The following is a 15,799-nucleotide window of genomic DNA, read 5'->3' on the forward strand; positions in this document are numbered from 1 at the left end:
TATAACGAACACTCTTATAACGAAATGACCGATAAAACGAACTTACTTTTTAGTCCCAGCCATTTGTTGTATATATGCTGAAGATATGCTTATAACGAACTACGGTTATTGCGAACTAAAATTCGTGGTCCCTTTGAGTTCGTTATAACCGTAGTATACTGTAATCATAACTACAAACGTTGAATAAGTTAAACGTTGAATGAACTTTCATTATCGAAGACACAGAAATCTCAAAACATATCTCTTAGTGACGCAGAGGTTCAGAGAAACAAATTAACACCTTCCAGCCAGAAACTAGACTAACATCTAGTCTCTGAAATGAACACATCTTACATAAAAAAAACCGTTGTTCAGTTATCTTAATAAAAATATAATAAAAAGGAGCCCAGTGACTCTCTTCATTTTCAGATACTGCAGTGATCTAGACTTGCCAAACATTATAGACTTGCATGGGATGTATTTGATATATATTTGTATCAGGGTCTGTAAGACAGACTAGCCAGAAACCAATACATTCAAATGGTACTGTTTTGTGATGTGCCCGTTACCTGCTATGATCCAGATTCTGTGTCCTCACTCTGTGTCACAAACTGAATCACCTTTTCCTTCATCGACCAAGAACCAAAAGCATTGAAGGCCTAAGGTAACACGTGATCTCATACGTCCCTATCGAATTACATTTCTGTACAGTGTTATGCGCAACTACCAGTTAGAATTTGTGTGTAGAAAAACCTAGTGACACTCAAAAAAGTACGACGATTTACAACACTTAGAATGAGCGCTTGATACCTAACTTTAAGGTTTCAAGCTGTGAAATACTCAATTCCAATCCAAGCCTCGGGTTCGATTCCCTACATCGGTACATTATGTGAAGTCGATTTCTGGTGTCCACCACCGTGGTATTGCTGGAATATTGCTAAAAGCGGCGTAAAACCATACTCACTAATATTCCCAAAGAAGCGAACACAGAATTGTAAAAAAACAAATATTAATGACGCTCTGTTAGTTAATAGGTATATCCAAACAAATCAGAATAGACAGCTGAACAAAGAATTCTTACGTACATAGACCGTGTTAAAGTCTTTTGGGAGATGTATAGGAATAGGTTATCTCGTGAGCTTTAACATTTTTTGTCTACATGTTCTTTTATCATTCTCATAAGATATGACCAAAAGAGTGATGATATGGCGTAAAATTCATCATTCATTCACGACTTACTTCATCATTCCTGTAATCTAAAGATTACAGAGTCAGGAAGAACATGACTCCAGTGAGATGCGCTTTAAAGGATGAACAACGAGTACAGATCTCCAGCATGTGCACCTTTCACTGTGCACCTCATTAACGTGATGACATTACACAACTAATGAAGCCACGCGACTGACATCATCCATCACGTGATATATCTCAGGCGTCACTGTCGTCAAGGTGATAACGCCGCCACCTGTAAAGCAAGACCCGTTACTGATCAAAGGGCGATGGTCACGTGATTGATGGCGTTCGTGATAGTGAATTTATGATGAGTGAACTGATAGGTTAATGAATTAGAGCTATTTGTAAAGTTGTTAAGGGTTTCATCAGAAAAGCAGCAAAAGTATGTGAACAGCAATTCTTGCCTTGTGCAGTTTGGAGTATGTTGTGCAATTATGAATAAAATAGTCACAAAAAAGTTAGGTTTTAATACATATCCTGTCATAATTTGAGTAGCACAGAACAATACTCAGCAATATTCCAGCTATATGATGGCGGTCTGTAAATAATCGAGCCTGGACCAGACAATCCATTGATTAATTTCATGAGCCTCGATCTACGCAATTGGGGTACGATGACATGCATCGACAAAGTCAGCAAGTCTGACCACCCGATCCCTTTAGCCGCCTCTTACGACAAGCATAGTCGCTTTTTACGGTATTACCTTAATATATGGTAACACTCCTAATAATGGAGATGACTTTCAGACCGGTAATGAATATGCGTTCATATTATGTAAAATATTTCTCGTAATACAAACATCATAAAAAACATATTTCTTTCCGCAATTAACCCAGTTAAATGTAATGAAGCACCTCATTTTATCTTAATTTCAACATTTGAGAGAGAATTTGTGCCAGATACTCTGGAACCTGAACATCGCAAAAGTAAGAACGAGGTTCCCTTCTATAGAAAACTATGAAATTTGGAAAGCCAGTTTATCAAACACCAAAGGTCTCGTCTGCCCGGACCCGCGCGTGCAAAAGGTCACGTGGGAGGTCGTCTGCCACACAGACGGCACAGCAGGCAGACGATAACGCTGCTGGGGTCGTGCCGCCCCATAGCAGACGATACAAATAGCCAGCAAGTGGTTCACGTTAACGGAAGAAAAATGGTTTTACAGATGAAAGTCGGGAATGGTCGGGAGTCTTGTAATGATCGACTATAATGACCATAGTGTTGTATGATCAAAGTGCTCCGATTATATGTGACTAGTTGGGTATATCAAATACGGCTCAACGTTAATCAGCGATGTCTGTAATTAGATGAATGATAACGATAAGAATTTGTTTTGTTGATGCATAATCGTTTGGTTAATCAATTACGTATGTACAATAATTTTGTACTCTGAACTGTTGAACATATATATATATCACTCTCTCTCTCGTTCTCTCGTAGGAGAGTGATATGTATGTATGTATGTATGTATGTATGTATGTATGTATGTATGTATGTATGTATGTAGTATGTATGTATGTATGTATGTATGTATATATATATAGCTTATTTGTGTCAAAGCCATTTGTACATCCACATATAGAAACATCTATGCATATGTATTAAGACCGTATGTGCAATGGCCGGCCTAAAAGGGCTATGACTAACAGTATAAAAACATATGGATACATACTTCCATTGTAGTGCTTAGAGACAATGTTTGGATATGGTTCAGGCGCGTTAGAGATTTGCATTAATAATATTATTATCATTATTAGTATTGTGCATTTCAAATGGTGATCGAGTTCTGAATTGATAAAAAGTTAAGATACATGTATTGTATATCCTTACCATTTGATTCTCTTTGAGATAATAAACTCTTATGATAATGAATAACGTTGATAACACTGTGGCATTAAAACGTCATAGGACCTTTGCCTTCCCCTTATTCACTGTGTGAACGAGATAGTGTAACGCGAGACAGTAAACTTTTGCTTCTGAAGAAAGTTCAGCGAATTAATTTCACTTTGTAGTTAAATCGGAATTTAACACTATGCCATCAGGAAATACTAGATAGCTTCTCGAAATGACGTCTCGCGTGACTGCAAAACCGATAACGAGGCACTTTGATGACGTCATAGATCGTTCGACATGTTGACTGCTTACTCCTGATTGCAATGATGGTGGCTAGTCATTAGGTGAAGAATCCAATGAAATATGCCTTTACTTTGAGGAATTGCCTTTAGGTCGTGAATACAGGGAATAATCTTTCGGATCTTTCAACAAACGTTGATGAAGATGAAATAAGTTCCTATCAGCAATGGAATACTTACGAGAAAGGGGACTTGGCAGATTGATTACGAATGAACAATGATTAACCAAGCCAGAAAAAGAAACTACAACATATACGTAGTTTACATAGGTGGTAAGAACTGAAAAATGTTCTGACGATTACGATTCATTATTTAAAACTAGATCCATCGACAACCATGAATCACACCTGTTAAACTACCACAAACAAATTCTATAAATGTAACCCCATTAACAAAAAAAACAAACCATATAGCCAAGTATTTTAAGGTGATAAGTCGGACATCAACGTAATCCCTCCAAACGTATTTATGATAAATTTTAAATGCTACAAATTTTAGCAAGACCATGTGAAAGAATAAAAACAGCGTCTTATGCTAGAAGTGTGAAGAATGTGTCCCAATCCTTGAGCTCTTTGCGAATAAGCCGTCCCCATGGCCCATGCACCCATACTAAGGATTAACGCGTTATGCAAGGGTGTTAGTTTTAGCATATTCAAGGAAAAGCTAAACTCCGAAAGGACATTATAGATCTTGGCGGCCTTACCCTACATGAGGTGGAGCACTATCTCCAAGTACCTCCATCACCCGACCTCCTCAAGCTAGGAAGCTGGGAGATCATCTCTTTAGACTGCAATCGATTGTTTTAGGATAGAGTCAACAGAAAGGCGACAAAGAGATCACATTGTAAATGCGACCGTTAGAAGTTTGCAGGTTCCTCCTGGAGAATGTCCTTGTGTGAACCAAAGCCTTTCCTATACAGAAACACCGTTTGAGGTATTCTATGTTTTGTTTTCCGATGCTTTTCTCCATTGTTTTACATGTTTTCTTCTAATTTCATAAGGCTTTGGTTGTGGTTTCGTGATTGTGGAGCAACGCGTGTCCTGTAGTCATAGCGTTTGTGTTTAGCTATTTTTGTGTACATGTGTTCTGTACAAACATTTTTGTGACACTGTTTTTACAAAACTGGATACTATGTATATGGTCTGTACACATGGGGTAGGCACGTTATCATTTATTGTTTCATAGGACCTGTATTCCTAAGACAAACAATATGTGTGTCTTATAATCGTTTATTTCTGGTGAATGCTTTGCTTTATTAATGTGGACATCTATCATATACTATGTTTATCATTTGATATGATATACAGTCACGTAAGGTAGCTTTAGTAAGTAAAACACATAAAAAACTATTTCCTCTTGATGGTTGCATGTATTGCACAATCGAAATACTTCATTCAACCAGGGAGACTTGATAATAATACACTTATATAGGCTCCCTGGTTCAACAATTTTACACCTTATATTATCAATGCACGACTTTCGTACTATGTATGTCTCAAATAGTGCATACAAATGTTCTATTCATAAACATTAATAATTGTGAAACATAGTTTGGCCAGTGTTATAGGTAAGCGCAAATGTTGCTGATAGAAACGTATGCATCTATCAAAACTAAACTTCTTTTCTCAATCAATTACCAATACTTATTTTTTAAAGTCTAGCGGTATGCAAGATATTTTACACACCAATACGCCAGTACCCTCCCTTGGTTTCCCATGCTGCTATAACATACCGGTCCGGCATGCGGAGAACGGGTCCCTATCACTCTTTAAATACACAAATACTTTGTGTCTTTGGTCGTGGCTCACCTAACGTGGGAACTATGAGGCAACAAACATGTACAAGTCTCAACATAAACCCTCCGTAAATTTGAAAACGCTTCGCCGGCAGTTTGATAAAGGATCATGGGATATTAGCAGTTCCTATACCCTTGAGAAATATAGGACGCCACAAAAAACACAACATGGCAAACACAAGCAATACCAGTCCTCGGGTTGATATGAGCAAGAGGTTTGATGGGCTTATGATACGACTCGTCGAACCTAGTGGTGAAAAACTACCACCCCCTGCCAATTATCCCACCACTTCTTGAAGTATTTTGGAGTTGTCTCCCTTTTCTGTCTTATTTCGTTTGAAGTGTGATCTCTCTTTCTTTCTTTTTTTAAATCAGTTTTATAGATGTATAATGTTCGTTTTGGAGTATCAAAACGTAAACACAATTAATGGTATTCATTGATAAAAAAATCAATGGCATCACATAAAAACTCAGTTTGAGCTCGTAATAGCTCCTTTATCTTCCTTTGAGTTGTACATATTGGTATCCTGTGTCCCAGCATAACTGTTTTTATAACTCTTATGCTTATCAGAGATCATTTCAGGCGATACATATTGATTTACCAGAAATCAAACAATTTATAGTAAATTCATAAATTCAATAAATGCTCTAAGCATAGTCACAGACACAATCAAATTCCAACTGTATCAAACTTGTATTCTTTCCCAAATCGTTACGTACCCATATATATATATAAGACAATGTGTGAAGCCCATTTCTGGTGTCCCCAGTCTTGATATAGCTGTAATATTGCTAAAAGCGGGGTAAAACTATATTCACTTATTCACATATGAGAGCGTCATCGTTAGTCATTCCGTTGATTACTACCTATGTAAATAATCAATTATGCACCCGTGAGATGGAAGAACATTATTTCATCAAGTAGTTAGAATACACGGTTACTGTTACTTGATCAGAAAGAGAATTTGTGGATGTCAACTTCTTTATTATGAGGAACACAATGTTTCGGAATATATGTTTACTCCTTCATCAGGTGAATGAAGGAGTAAGCATATACTGCGAAAAGTTGGGTTCCTCATAAATTAAGAAGTTGACATCCATAAATTCTCTTCCTTATGTGTATTACTTCTAAATGTCTTTCAAATCTTTTTCGGTCCTTTTTAAGTCTTTAACAACATTCACTTTGAGTGTGAGTGAGTGAGTTGGGTTTAACGCTGCTTTTAACATTATTCCAGTTATATCACGGCGTTACTTTAAGATGAACACTGTCTGTTTATGTCATCTCAAATATGTATGATCCACATTAGTTGCATATGTTAACAATCTTTGTTGAAGCAAGAATTGTATAAACGGACAAATGTCATGCATATAAACTAAAGCTATCAAAGCATTTTACAAATAACGCCATAATTACCATTGGTTCAGGTCAATGGAAACAGGACTTTTAAAGCACCATTTAAGCACATAACACACATTAATACACGAGCTTAACACAAGAACAGGCTACCCATATTCATCAACATACTCAAGTGTAATTTATGATGATTAAACACTCTCCTTAATGTTTTAACATATGTGGGTTTATGCAAGAAGCGTGCTCCTCACGAGAGTCCTTATCCAACCTCACAAAAGTCCTTATCCCGAATATCAAAACTTCATATCTTGAATGTACCACTGTCAGTTAAAATTCCCACATGGATTTGGCATCAATGTGTGGATGAAAAAACACAAGTTTGTTGGTTCGTAACATCTTTAAATTGTTGTAAAAGAGTAACAGAGAACATAAAAATAACTTAGTGGCTCGTTTTTGCAAATTTGTTTCAGGTACTTAACTTGCCTTTCATTGTCAACAGTCGGCAAAATTGCCATTTGCTTGTGTCACTCATGACAATGGGAAACAAAAGCAGGTAATAAAAAAATTAAAAAAGGAACCATATAGATATCATATAAAAAACATCTTAAACAGGCCTTGTATTGAGTTGGCACATAACTTCGGGCAACAGAAATGGGACCCCGTGTATCAAGATACGACAAGCTGTCTATGCAATTCCAAAAAGTCGACTTTGGCATTATTATTACGATTAAAAAATTAATGTAGCATCACCTGTCCTTTGTAGTCTCACGTGGCGGAAGACCAATGTGCTCATGCGCGCACGGTTAAAAAGTGGGATTGCAATGCGAAAATTGATTTGAAGTGACAAATTACCAAACATTAATGGGCTTCAGAATTTTGTGCTGTTTGTACAGTGTTAAGCAATTACCCTTTTGTGTTTATATTAATACAGTCTTGAGTCTAGGGTCGCGTCCCAGAATAAATTATTAATTTGCTGCTATAGGTTATTGCAACTGCTTGCAAATATGGAAAAGTCGTTATCACGTTTATTTATTTAGGAAAAATGTTTTTATGTGATGATGAAAATGTTTCTTTCCGTTACGGACAGGAACATACAATCGTTTTAATAATCTGTCACGCAACATTTTACAAGAAAGAAGAGAATGCAATGATCTTGACAAAAATATGTGTGTCCGATTTAAAGAAGAATTTCACTTTTCTTTGAAATTCTGTTTGTCTGAATAATATATATGTGTAACAGATTCTACAAGAAAAGCTCACGACATGTTTTATTACAATAAATATGTGTTCTGCGTGATAAAGTGTAAGAGTAAGATTGAAATAAAATGATAAAAAAGGCTCCTATGAAACAGAACATATTAAAATGTAAGACATGTGTATTTTGTTGTTCGTCATGAAACTACTTATGCATTTGTTGAGACAAGTAGCAGTGAGATACTTTAAGTTGAAGAATTGAATATAACGAGAGAGAAATGCAACATAGTAGTTTCTTTTAGTTTGTGACAAAAACTATTCAAACTAAAGCAAAGAGACCAATTTTACTCAGAATAGGACAAAAATCGAATTCCTTCAAACACAAACAGAAAGGGTGTCTCAAAACATAGAGCCAGGGTGTCCATGTTTGCCGCTTAAAGTGTTATGTTCAACACATAAGGAAGAAATTTGTTAGGAAAGTATTACCTCGTCGCTGAGCATCAATATAGCATCTCTTTAACAACTCACAGACATTACCACTAGGCAAGTGGTCAATAACAAAACTAACTTATTACCAGTTATTAACATACTATATTTAACATTTAAGTAACAAATTGTGACGTGCATACAGTTATTCAGTTTGTAAAGCTTCACACGACTCAGGATAACATTGTTATAAAATACGTACATATTCAAACATAACAGTGTGCAGTATATTTTGCAAATGCATATTGAGTACATTTAGATATTTCAAAGCATCCTGGGATATAAATTTCTAATCAACCTTATCTACTTGATAGTAATAAGCTAGACTTGACACGTTCAGTTCACAGTGTGATATTCAATGCATTATACTCGCTGACGTCTTAGTTGCATCGTTGGAAGTGTTATTGTCACATCTTAAATATCAAAATATGGTACTGATGCATTGCCTGAATTTGACGGTTTTGAAATGTTTGACTGGCATTCCGAAAAGTTACCAAGATACAGGGCGTAGACATTCTGACATCAGGAATATATATTGACGTGCGTATTATATCAAACGTAAACATAAGCACAATAAAAAGGCATACATATGACATTTAAGATGAAACGTATATCTGAAATATTTATATTTCGATGTTGGAGCTCTGTTCAGTAAATTAATCAGTCAGTGTATTGACTTGTTTTGATGATTGACATATATTTCTAGAATGAGTAAAATATATTAATTTTATTTGCCAATAAATATGTGTCTATATTATTTCCATCTTCATCTTGCCATCTGTGCCTGCTTAGAATAGAGTGCCCACTGTCATGTTATTCAGTTTTCTATTTGTTGTAATTGACCAGGTACATCGGCCTAGGACGAAGATTCTCAGGTCAAACTTTCAATAATATTCATCGTTCAGCTATTCCAGTGCAAAGCCCATCGAGGACACGCAAAATACACCATAGCTAACCTGATTAAATTCAAAAACATAAGTTTTGCTAGAATGTAAACAAGTCGCGAATTTTGTTGTTTGCCTAGCATTGCATGCGGTTTTCCTTTGATCTCTAACGTCGCGGTGCTCTTTTGATCTTTGTTCTAACAATAGCACTATTGTATTGCGGTGTGCACTGGAGGTACCGCACTGGCCTACCGATTCCTTGAGGACAGAATCGGTGCTCCGTGTGTCATACGTAAACACATAAAAAATTCTAGTTTTTTAAGGTTCACGCAGCTCTGGATAAGTCTCCTGGAAAACCTTAAGAATCTGTGGGAGCCTTGCAAAGCTTTTGATAAGGTTAACAGTTAGCAAGGTGTCTTTTTGGCTTTAGAAGATTTTACCTACATAATTCGACTGAGAGGTAAACACTTATTTGATCCTGTTCTTCGTCTAGTGCTTTGGTGGCTTTTCATGCAAATTTTGAGTCAATCTTACAGTTAATCGTAGCAAATTGGCTCCGGATTGTAGGGATATTTACAGCAATAGTTTATTTGGCAATAGCTACCTGTAAATGTTTAGCTTGGTCGGGTAACAGTAGATTGAAGCTTCGCACTATATTTGTGAGCAGTATTTGAAACGATTATGTTTTAGTTTGGAATATGCAATATTGCAAATGAATAGCATGGAGTAATATAAACTATATTTTGGTTACATAATATGTCCTTTTTTGTAGCTATTCGGTTATCAAAACGAATTATGATGTTAGTTTGTTGTTAGTATCATGCACGCAAATTATGCCTATTAGAAGTAATCATCAGAATAGGTGTTAAAATATTTATTAATATTTTATACGTTGCTTAATTGAATTATGAAGAACATATAACTATTGCAGCCATTGTTTTATTATCAGGTAAACGCATCTGAGAGTAGAAATATTTAAATGTTATATTTATAATTATTTGTTCATGTTACGTATTAACTCAATATATTATCTTACTACTATGAAGACTTGAACTTAAAACATTTATTACTTGTTGAAAGTGCGAAAATATTATAATGTAATAAGAATAATACAATTATTTTGTAATTGAAATAAAATGTTCCCAGGGAAATCTTTCAGAATCTTTTTTTATGATTACACACACCGACAGATGAACATCACCTTGCGTGTGCATAATACTTACAATAATAACATTGTAGACAAATAAAAATACATAAGAATTCGTGTCCTTTATCAATAGGCATCTTGTAGACAAAAATTGTAATCATTAGAGCCTGTGAAACTGTTATTGCACATGTAGCAGTGTGTGTAGACGGATACAAATAAATAAACAACCAGGAGACAAATATGATGTAGAGAGAACCATCTGGTGAATAATGATGGTGAATCATGTGGATTTAAGGCTATTGCATTTTATATGCAGCTGCTATGCATATCCATCCTACTGCCAAGCAAATACTATGACAGAAACTGTTTGAGTCTACCTATCAAAAGGGATAGTGTCACTCAAGTTAATTGGTTGAGATCATTTATAACAATAACAATGTTTGTTTTATAACAATTTCGGTCGGCATAAAACTGTTTTATCAGCTATTTAATACTATGATATGAGATAGGCAATTTTCAAAATAATTTACCATTATGACAAGCAATGTATTTTATCAATAATAATTGTTAAAAACTACCAAATTCGTTAACCTGTGGTAAAGGTTATTTTCACATTTACAACATCCTAATACATACAAACAATATGCTCAGTTGTTTACAATCTATTTAATGTTATGCATACTTGTTATTTCAATGTACAATGATCATACATGACTTACACAACAAAGTTAAAGAGAATGAGCAAATTGAAAATGAAAAGTGATAAGGCAAGTTTTAATATTCCCTTGCTAATACAACTGAAGACACACACTTGTAAAAACACTGAAGCTTGTCCAACTTATGGACAATGGAGGGATTTTCAAAATGTTTTATGTTCAAGTATCAGTGATAGTGTCAGAAATATCCTGATGTATGTGAAATAACATGATTTGAACAACTGCATTTTATTCATTTCAAACAACCTTCTATCATTTATGAATGTCTATTGGATATATCATATTTTCATAAACAGGACGAAATACTATATCTTGTGTCATATGTATTTTAAAAATTAAATATGATTTCTCACCGTTGTGTTCAGTGAATGGGATGTACAAAATTATAGTTTAGTTTAAACTTTTACAAGCGTAAGGCTATGGAAGGAAAAGGATCTGCGTATTTGCATACCCCGAGTATTTTAGAGATAATGTTCATAGTGTGCCTGTTATTAAATATGATTAAACCAGACATGCATGCTATTAAAACCATGGCATGAAGGAACTAAAGACATTCAGATTAAACAATTATATAGATTATAGAACACAGTGGTAAATGAGAAGCAAAGACCTTGCGCATAATATTTGAAATGGGAGGATTATTCACTAAACACATAATGCACCTGACAGGTGAGATTTCTAGAACACATTGTAATATATTGATAGTACACAAGCACATTATTGCAAGTTTGTGCAGTGCAATTGCATGTGAAATATCAAAAGACGCTATCGCAACTCTTACTGCTGCATTAGGAATGGGGGAATGTGTAGAATTACAAGCGTTAACACATCTGATTTGTTAGGGATTATCAACGCTTTCTTATCATATTATTCAGAGTAACCAGCGTCTTTATCTGGGTTTTTTTCACATCAATGGAGCCACAGAAACGTCATATAGGTAGCAAAAGTTGAACATTAGTGATGAAATAATGAGGCTTCTATTTGCAGTCATGTGTTATGTAATGGTCGTCTCGAAATACGTCGCACGATTAATGGAATATTAAAATATTGTAGGTGTGGAATTATGTAATGAACTTTACAGCGATGATGCAGTTTGTGAGTGTTATTTAAAGGTTATTAATAGGAGTATGTCTAAGTGAGAACTTCTTAATTCTATATTATAATTAATTGTTTTGTTGTGAGTGAGAATGGTTTAACGCCGCTTTTAGCAATATTCCAGCAATATCACGGCGGGGGACACCAGAAATGGGCTTCACACATTGTACCCATGTCGGGAATCGAACCCGGGTCTTCGGCGTGACGATCGAACGCTTTAACCACTAGGCTACCCGACCGCCCCCAATTGTTTTGTAATACTCATGACAGTATTTTATTGTATTTTAAGATAATTCGATTTTCAACATTACCACTGAATCATCTTATTAAGAGGCGACTAACGGGATCGGATGGTCAGGCTTGCTCAGTTGATTGATGCATGTCATCGTATCCCGATTGCGTGGGTCGATGCTCATGATGTCAATCACTGGATTGTCTGGTCCAGACTTGAATATTTACAGACCGTCATCATATAGCTGGAATAGTGCTGAGTGCGGCGTTAAACAACAACAACAACAAAAATATTACTTACTGCTTAATATTCATAGAGAATGTCTTGCTTTCTACATGAAACCATTCCACTTAATTAATCAGTTCGATTGCCTTGATAACTTACAATACAATTTATAAATAAATGACATCGAAATAAAAGCGACAAAATATTCTCCTTAATCATAAAAAAGCTCTGCTTAAAGCAGAGTCGATATACTATCATAAGATTAGCATGTTGACAGCAGGTCAAAGAAGATAAAAGCCTATGGTTGGTTGGTTGGTTGGTTGTTTAACGCCGCAGTCAGCAATATTCCAGCTATATGACGGCGGTCTGTAAATTATCGAGTCTGTAAATAGATCGTTATACCGTTTTCAAGCAAGGACAACGGTATAAGGATCTATAACGAAACGTACATTAAAGAAGTTGTTCTCCATAAACGTGTCTACTTTGTCATCCGCCAACTTCTAAGAAATGCCTATCAAACAATTCAATTGATACCAGGTTTTCGACAAAAGATGAGCGTACCCTTGCAATTGTTCATCAGAAACAAAAACCACGGGAACATCTTATACATGGCAATATCGGGAATTACGTCAAACATCGAATTTTAATTGTGGTTCAATATATACTTACCATATCAAAGCATGGCTTGGTCATAATTTGTAGTTTAAGTATTTGTGCTCATTTTAACGTTTAAAGAAACCGTCATTTCTTTGGTCATTTATGTGGTGATAACAATCATATGCGTACTGCAATAAATAAAAGCGACAAAACCCTTACCATATTCATTAGAAATCTCAGCCCAAAGCAGAATGGATTGTACGATTCCGACTATATCATGAGCAGGCGCTACGTCCCTTGCTGTCATCTTTGCTTATTGTCAGCACTGTTTACAACATTGCATACCGCTTGTTTTCTCATAAACATATCAAAAATAAAGACATAAAAATATATACTATCAATCTTAGCAGTTGGACCATGACAGTGCTTAATTTCCTTCGACATAGGTATTAAGTCCTCAAGTGCGTTGCCACTCAAGGTGAAAGTTTAAAAAAGCGGAAAACGCACTGAGAAATTATGTTTGAGTTCCTCAGACCTTGAGGGAAACAATTATTGTGCCTCTGAGCTAATCCCAACCTCCCGAGACGGTGTTTGCGTAATATCGATGCGAGATGAATGCGTAAAATTTAGCGTAAAACGGCGATGTTTGGCTTTGCAATTTACGAATGTTGTCTGTCAGTTGAAAATATGAATGCAAACAAGGACACTGTAGAGTAGGGAGCGTCTTTAAAACGTATTGCTCTCTTCATAGGTGAATTACTACAACTTGAGATGACCGTGAGTTATCTGGAGAATAGGCCGTTGTTCTTAGGGCACTCTTTGGAAAAGGAGGTGAAAAGAGTCCTTGCACGTGAAATCCGGAAGTTGCGTAGTTAGAGCACGCGGTCCAAGGTCCATCTGACCAAATACACCTGAGTGAGAACTTCTCGTACCCAATACGCTGCATTGATCTAACAACACTCAAAAGTTTAATGTTTGTGTCCTCTTGAAGACTTAAAAGGTGCCGATGGTTGCCTGAAAACATTCGAGCCAATATTTGATGATGACTTTCGCTTGTCAAGCAAATAGCCTGCAGCGAATATCAAAGGACTTTAGCTGGGGTTCGAACCGGGCCTGATGAGTGGTCATACTATGTGAAACACGCTTTGTAAATATGTAAACTGTATTATATCCGTGTAACTAGTGGATCCCCTGATCCCACAAGAAGGATACATTTGGATATAACTTTTAGGTAATTCTGAAATCCACTTCTCGCCTTTTCTAACCGCGGATTATTGCCCAATGCCAATTTATAGCATCTGTTTCTGCTCTTTTCCTCGTGTGGTTTGCAATATTTCCTCCTTAGCGATTGACACAGGACACTGTTGATTGTTTTGATTGCCTGATTAACAAGGTGATTATATCGTGTACACTTGACGCCTAGCTTTCCGATGTCGAGTCTCCTTATATACAAGGAAGTGTGCCAATGTTTTCACACCAAGGCGAAAATCCTGTTATTGGTGTAAAACAAGGTTGCCGTATTGGCCCTTGACTTTTCATAATACAAGAGTACAATGTGATAATCTCCAATGATCCCAGTGGTATCTTTTTCACAAACGTCGATACAATTATACGAAATTCGATGATATTTTGTACAAGTAGAACTGTTAAATATACGCGTATGTTTTAACAATAACTAAATTCACATCCTGTATACATGTGTGTCTCGCAGACTGTAGAGTGTGTGTGCGTGTGTGTGTGTGCGTGTGTTTGCGCGCGCGCGTGTGTGTGTGTGTGTGTGTGTGTGTGTGTGTGTGTGTGTGTGTGTGTGTGTGTGTGTGTGTGTGTGTCCAACAGAATCGCATTAAAACTTAACAAGAGTCTGGGTGTATGTCTTGAAGTTCTCGTAAATAGTATACATTTCTGTGATGGCTTATTACGAAGAGACATATTATAAGCATAGATGTTAGTGATTTATACCCAGGTCACACCCGGCGTTCCCATCTGCGACACAATGTTCTAAGATAGTCTCTCACAGTCACCCACAGGCATATATTTCATAGAACAACCAACCCGATTCTACTAGCATCCCCTTCTCAGATCTCGCTCCTGAAATTAAGGGAATTGGTGGTTCCTTTACTATTTGTGGGTTCCCTCGTACAATTTTAATTAACTTTAAATAACTTACTTCAGGGACTGTATGTTAGTCTAGGTTTGCAATTGTGAAACTGCTTATTGCAATATATTTAAGACAAGACAGAGATATTGCACTCATGCAACCTTTATCATGTATGTAGGCAATTACGTCTTTTTTAATCGTAACTTTCGGTTGCTACATAAAACATTAGTGTCTTTTAGGAGAATCTATTTAGCAGACTATATAGGAATGTTGGACACTGAATCAATTAAATGTTGAATTAGTGTATGGCCAGAAGAAAATACTATGTTCTCCATATAGAACATTTACGAAATTTGCGTCACTGTTTATGGCGTCTTGCTGACAGAATTACGACCGTTTTCTATGAAACAAACTGAGCAGTATGACACACACCGGATGAAACAATAGCTACTGCTTTGTACATCAGATGGCCCAGACGTGCTACTCGCACCTACCGACCGTTTTTGCACGTTATACACAGGATCTAATTCTTGAAACTTTTTCTTGTACCTTAAACGTAGATTGTAATGTCAGGTTTATTATCGATGTCTCAAATGTGGTTAAGTCTTAATTGAATCGAAATTGTGTAACACAGT

The sequence above is a fragment of the Haliotis cracherodii genome, unplaced genomic scaffold (assembly GCF_022045235.1).
Source record: "Haliotis cracherodii isolate W230 unplaced genomic scaffold, xgHalCrac1.p SCAF_3, whole genome shotgun sequence".
NCBI lineage: Eukaryota > Metazoa > Mollusca > Gastropoda > Lepetellida > Haliotidae > Haliotis > Haliotis cracherodii.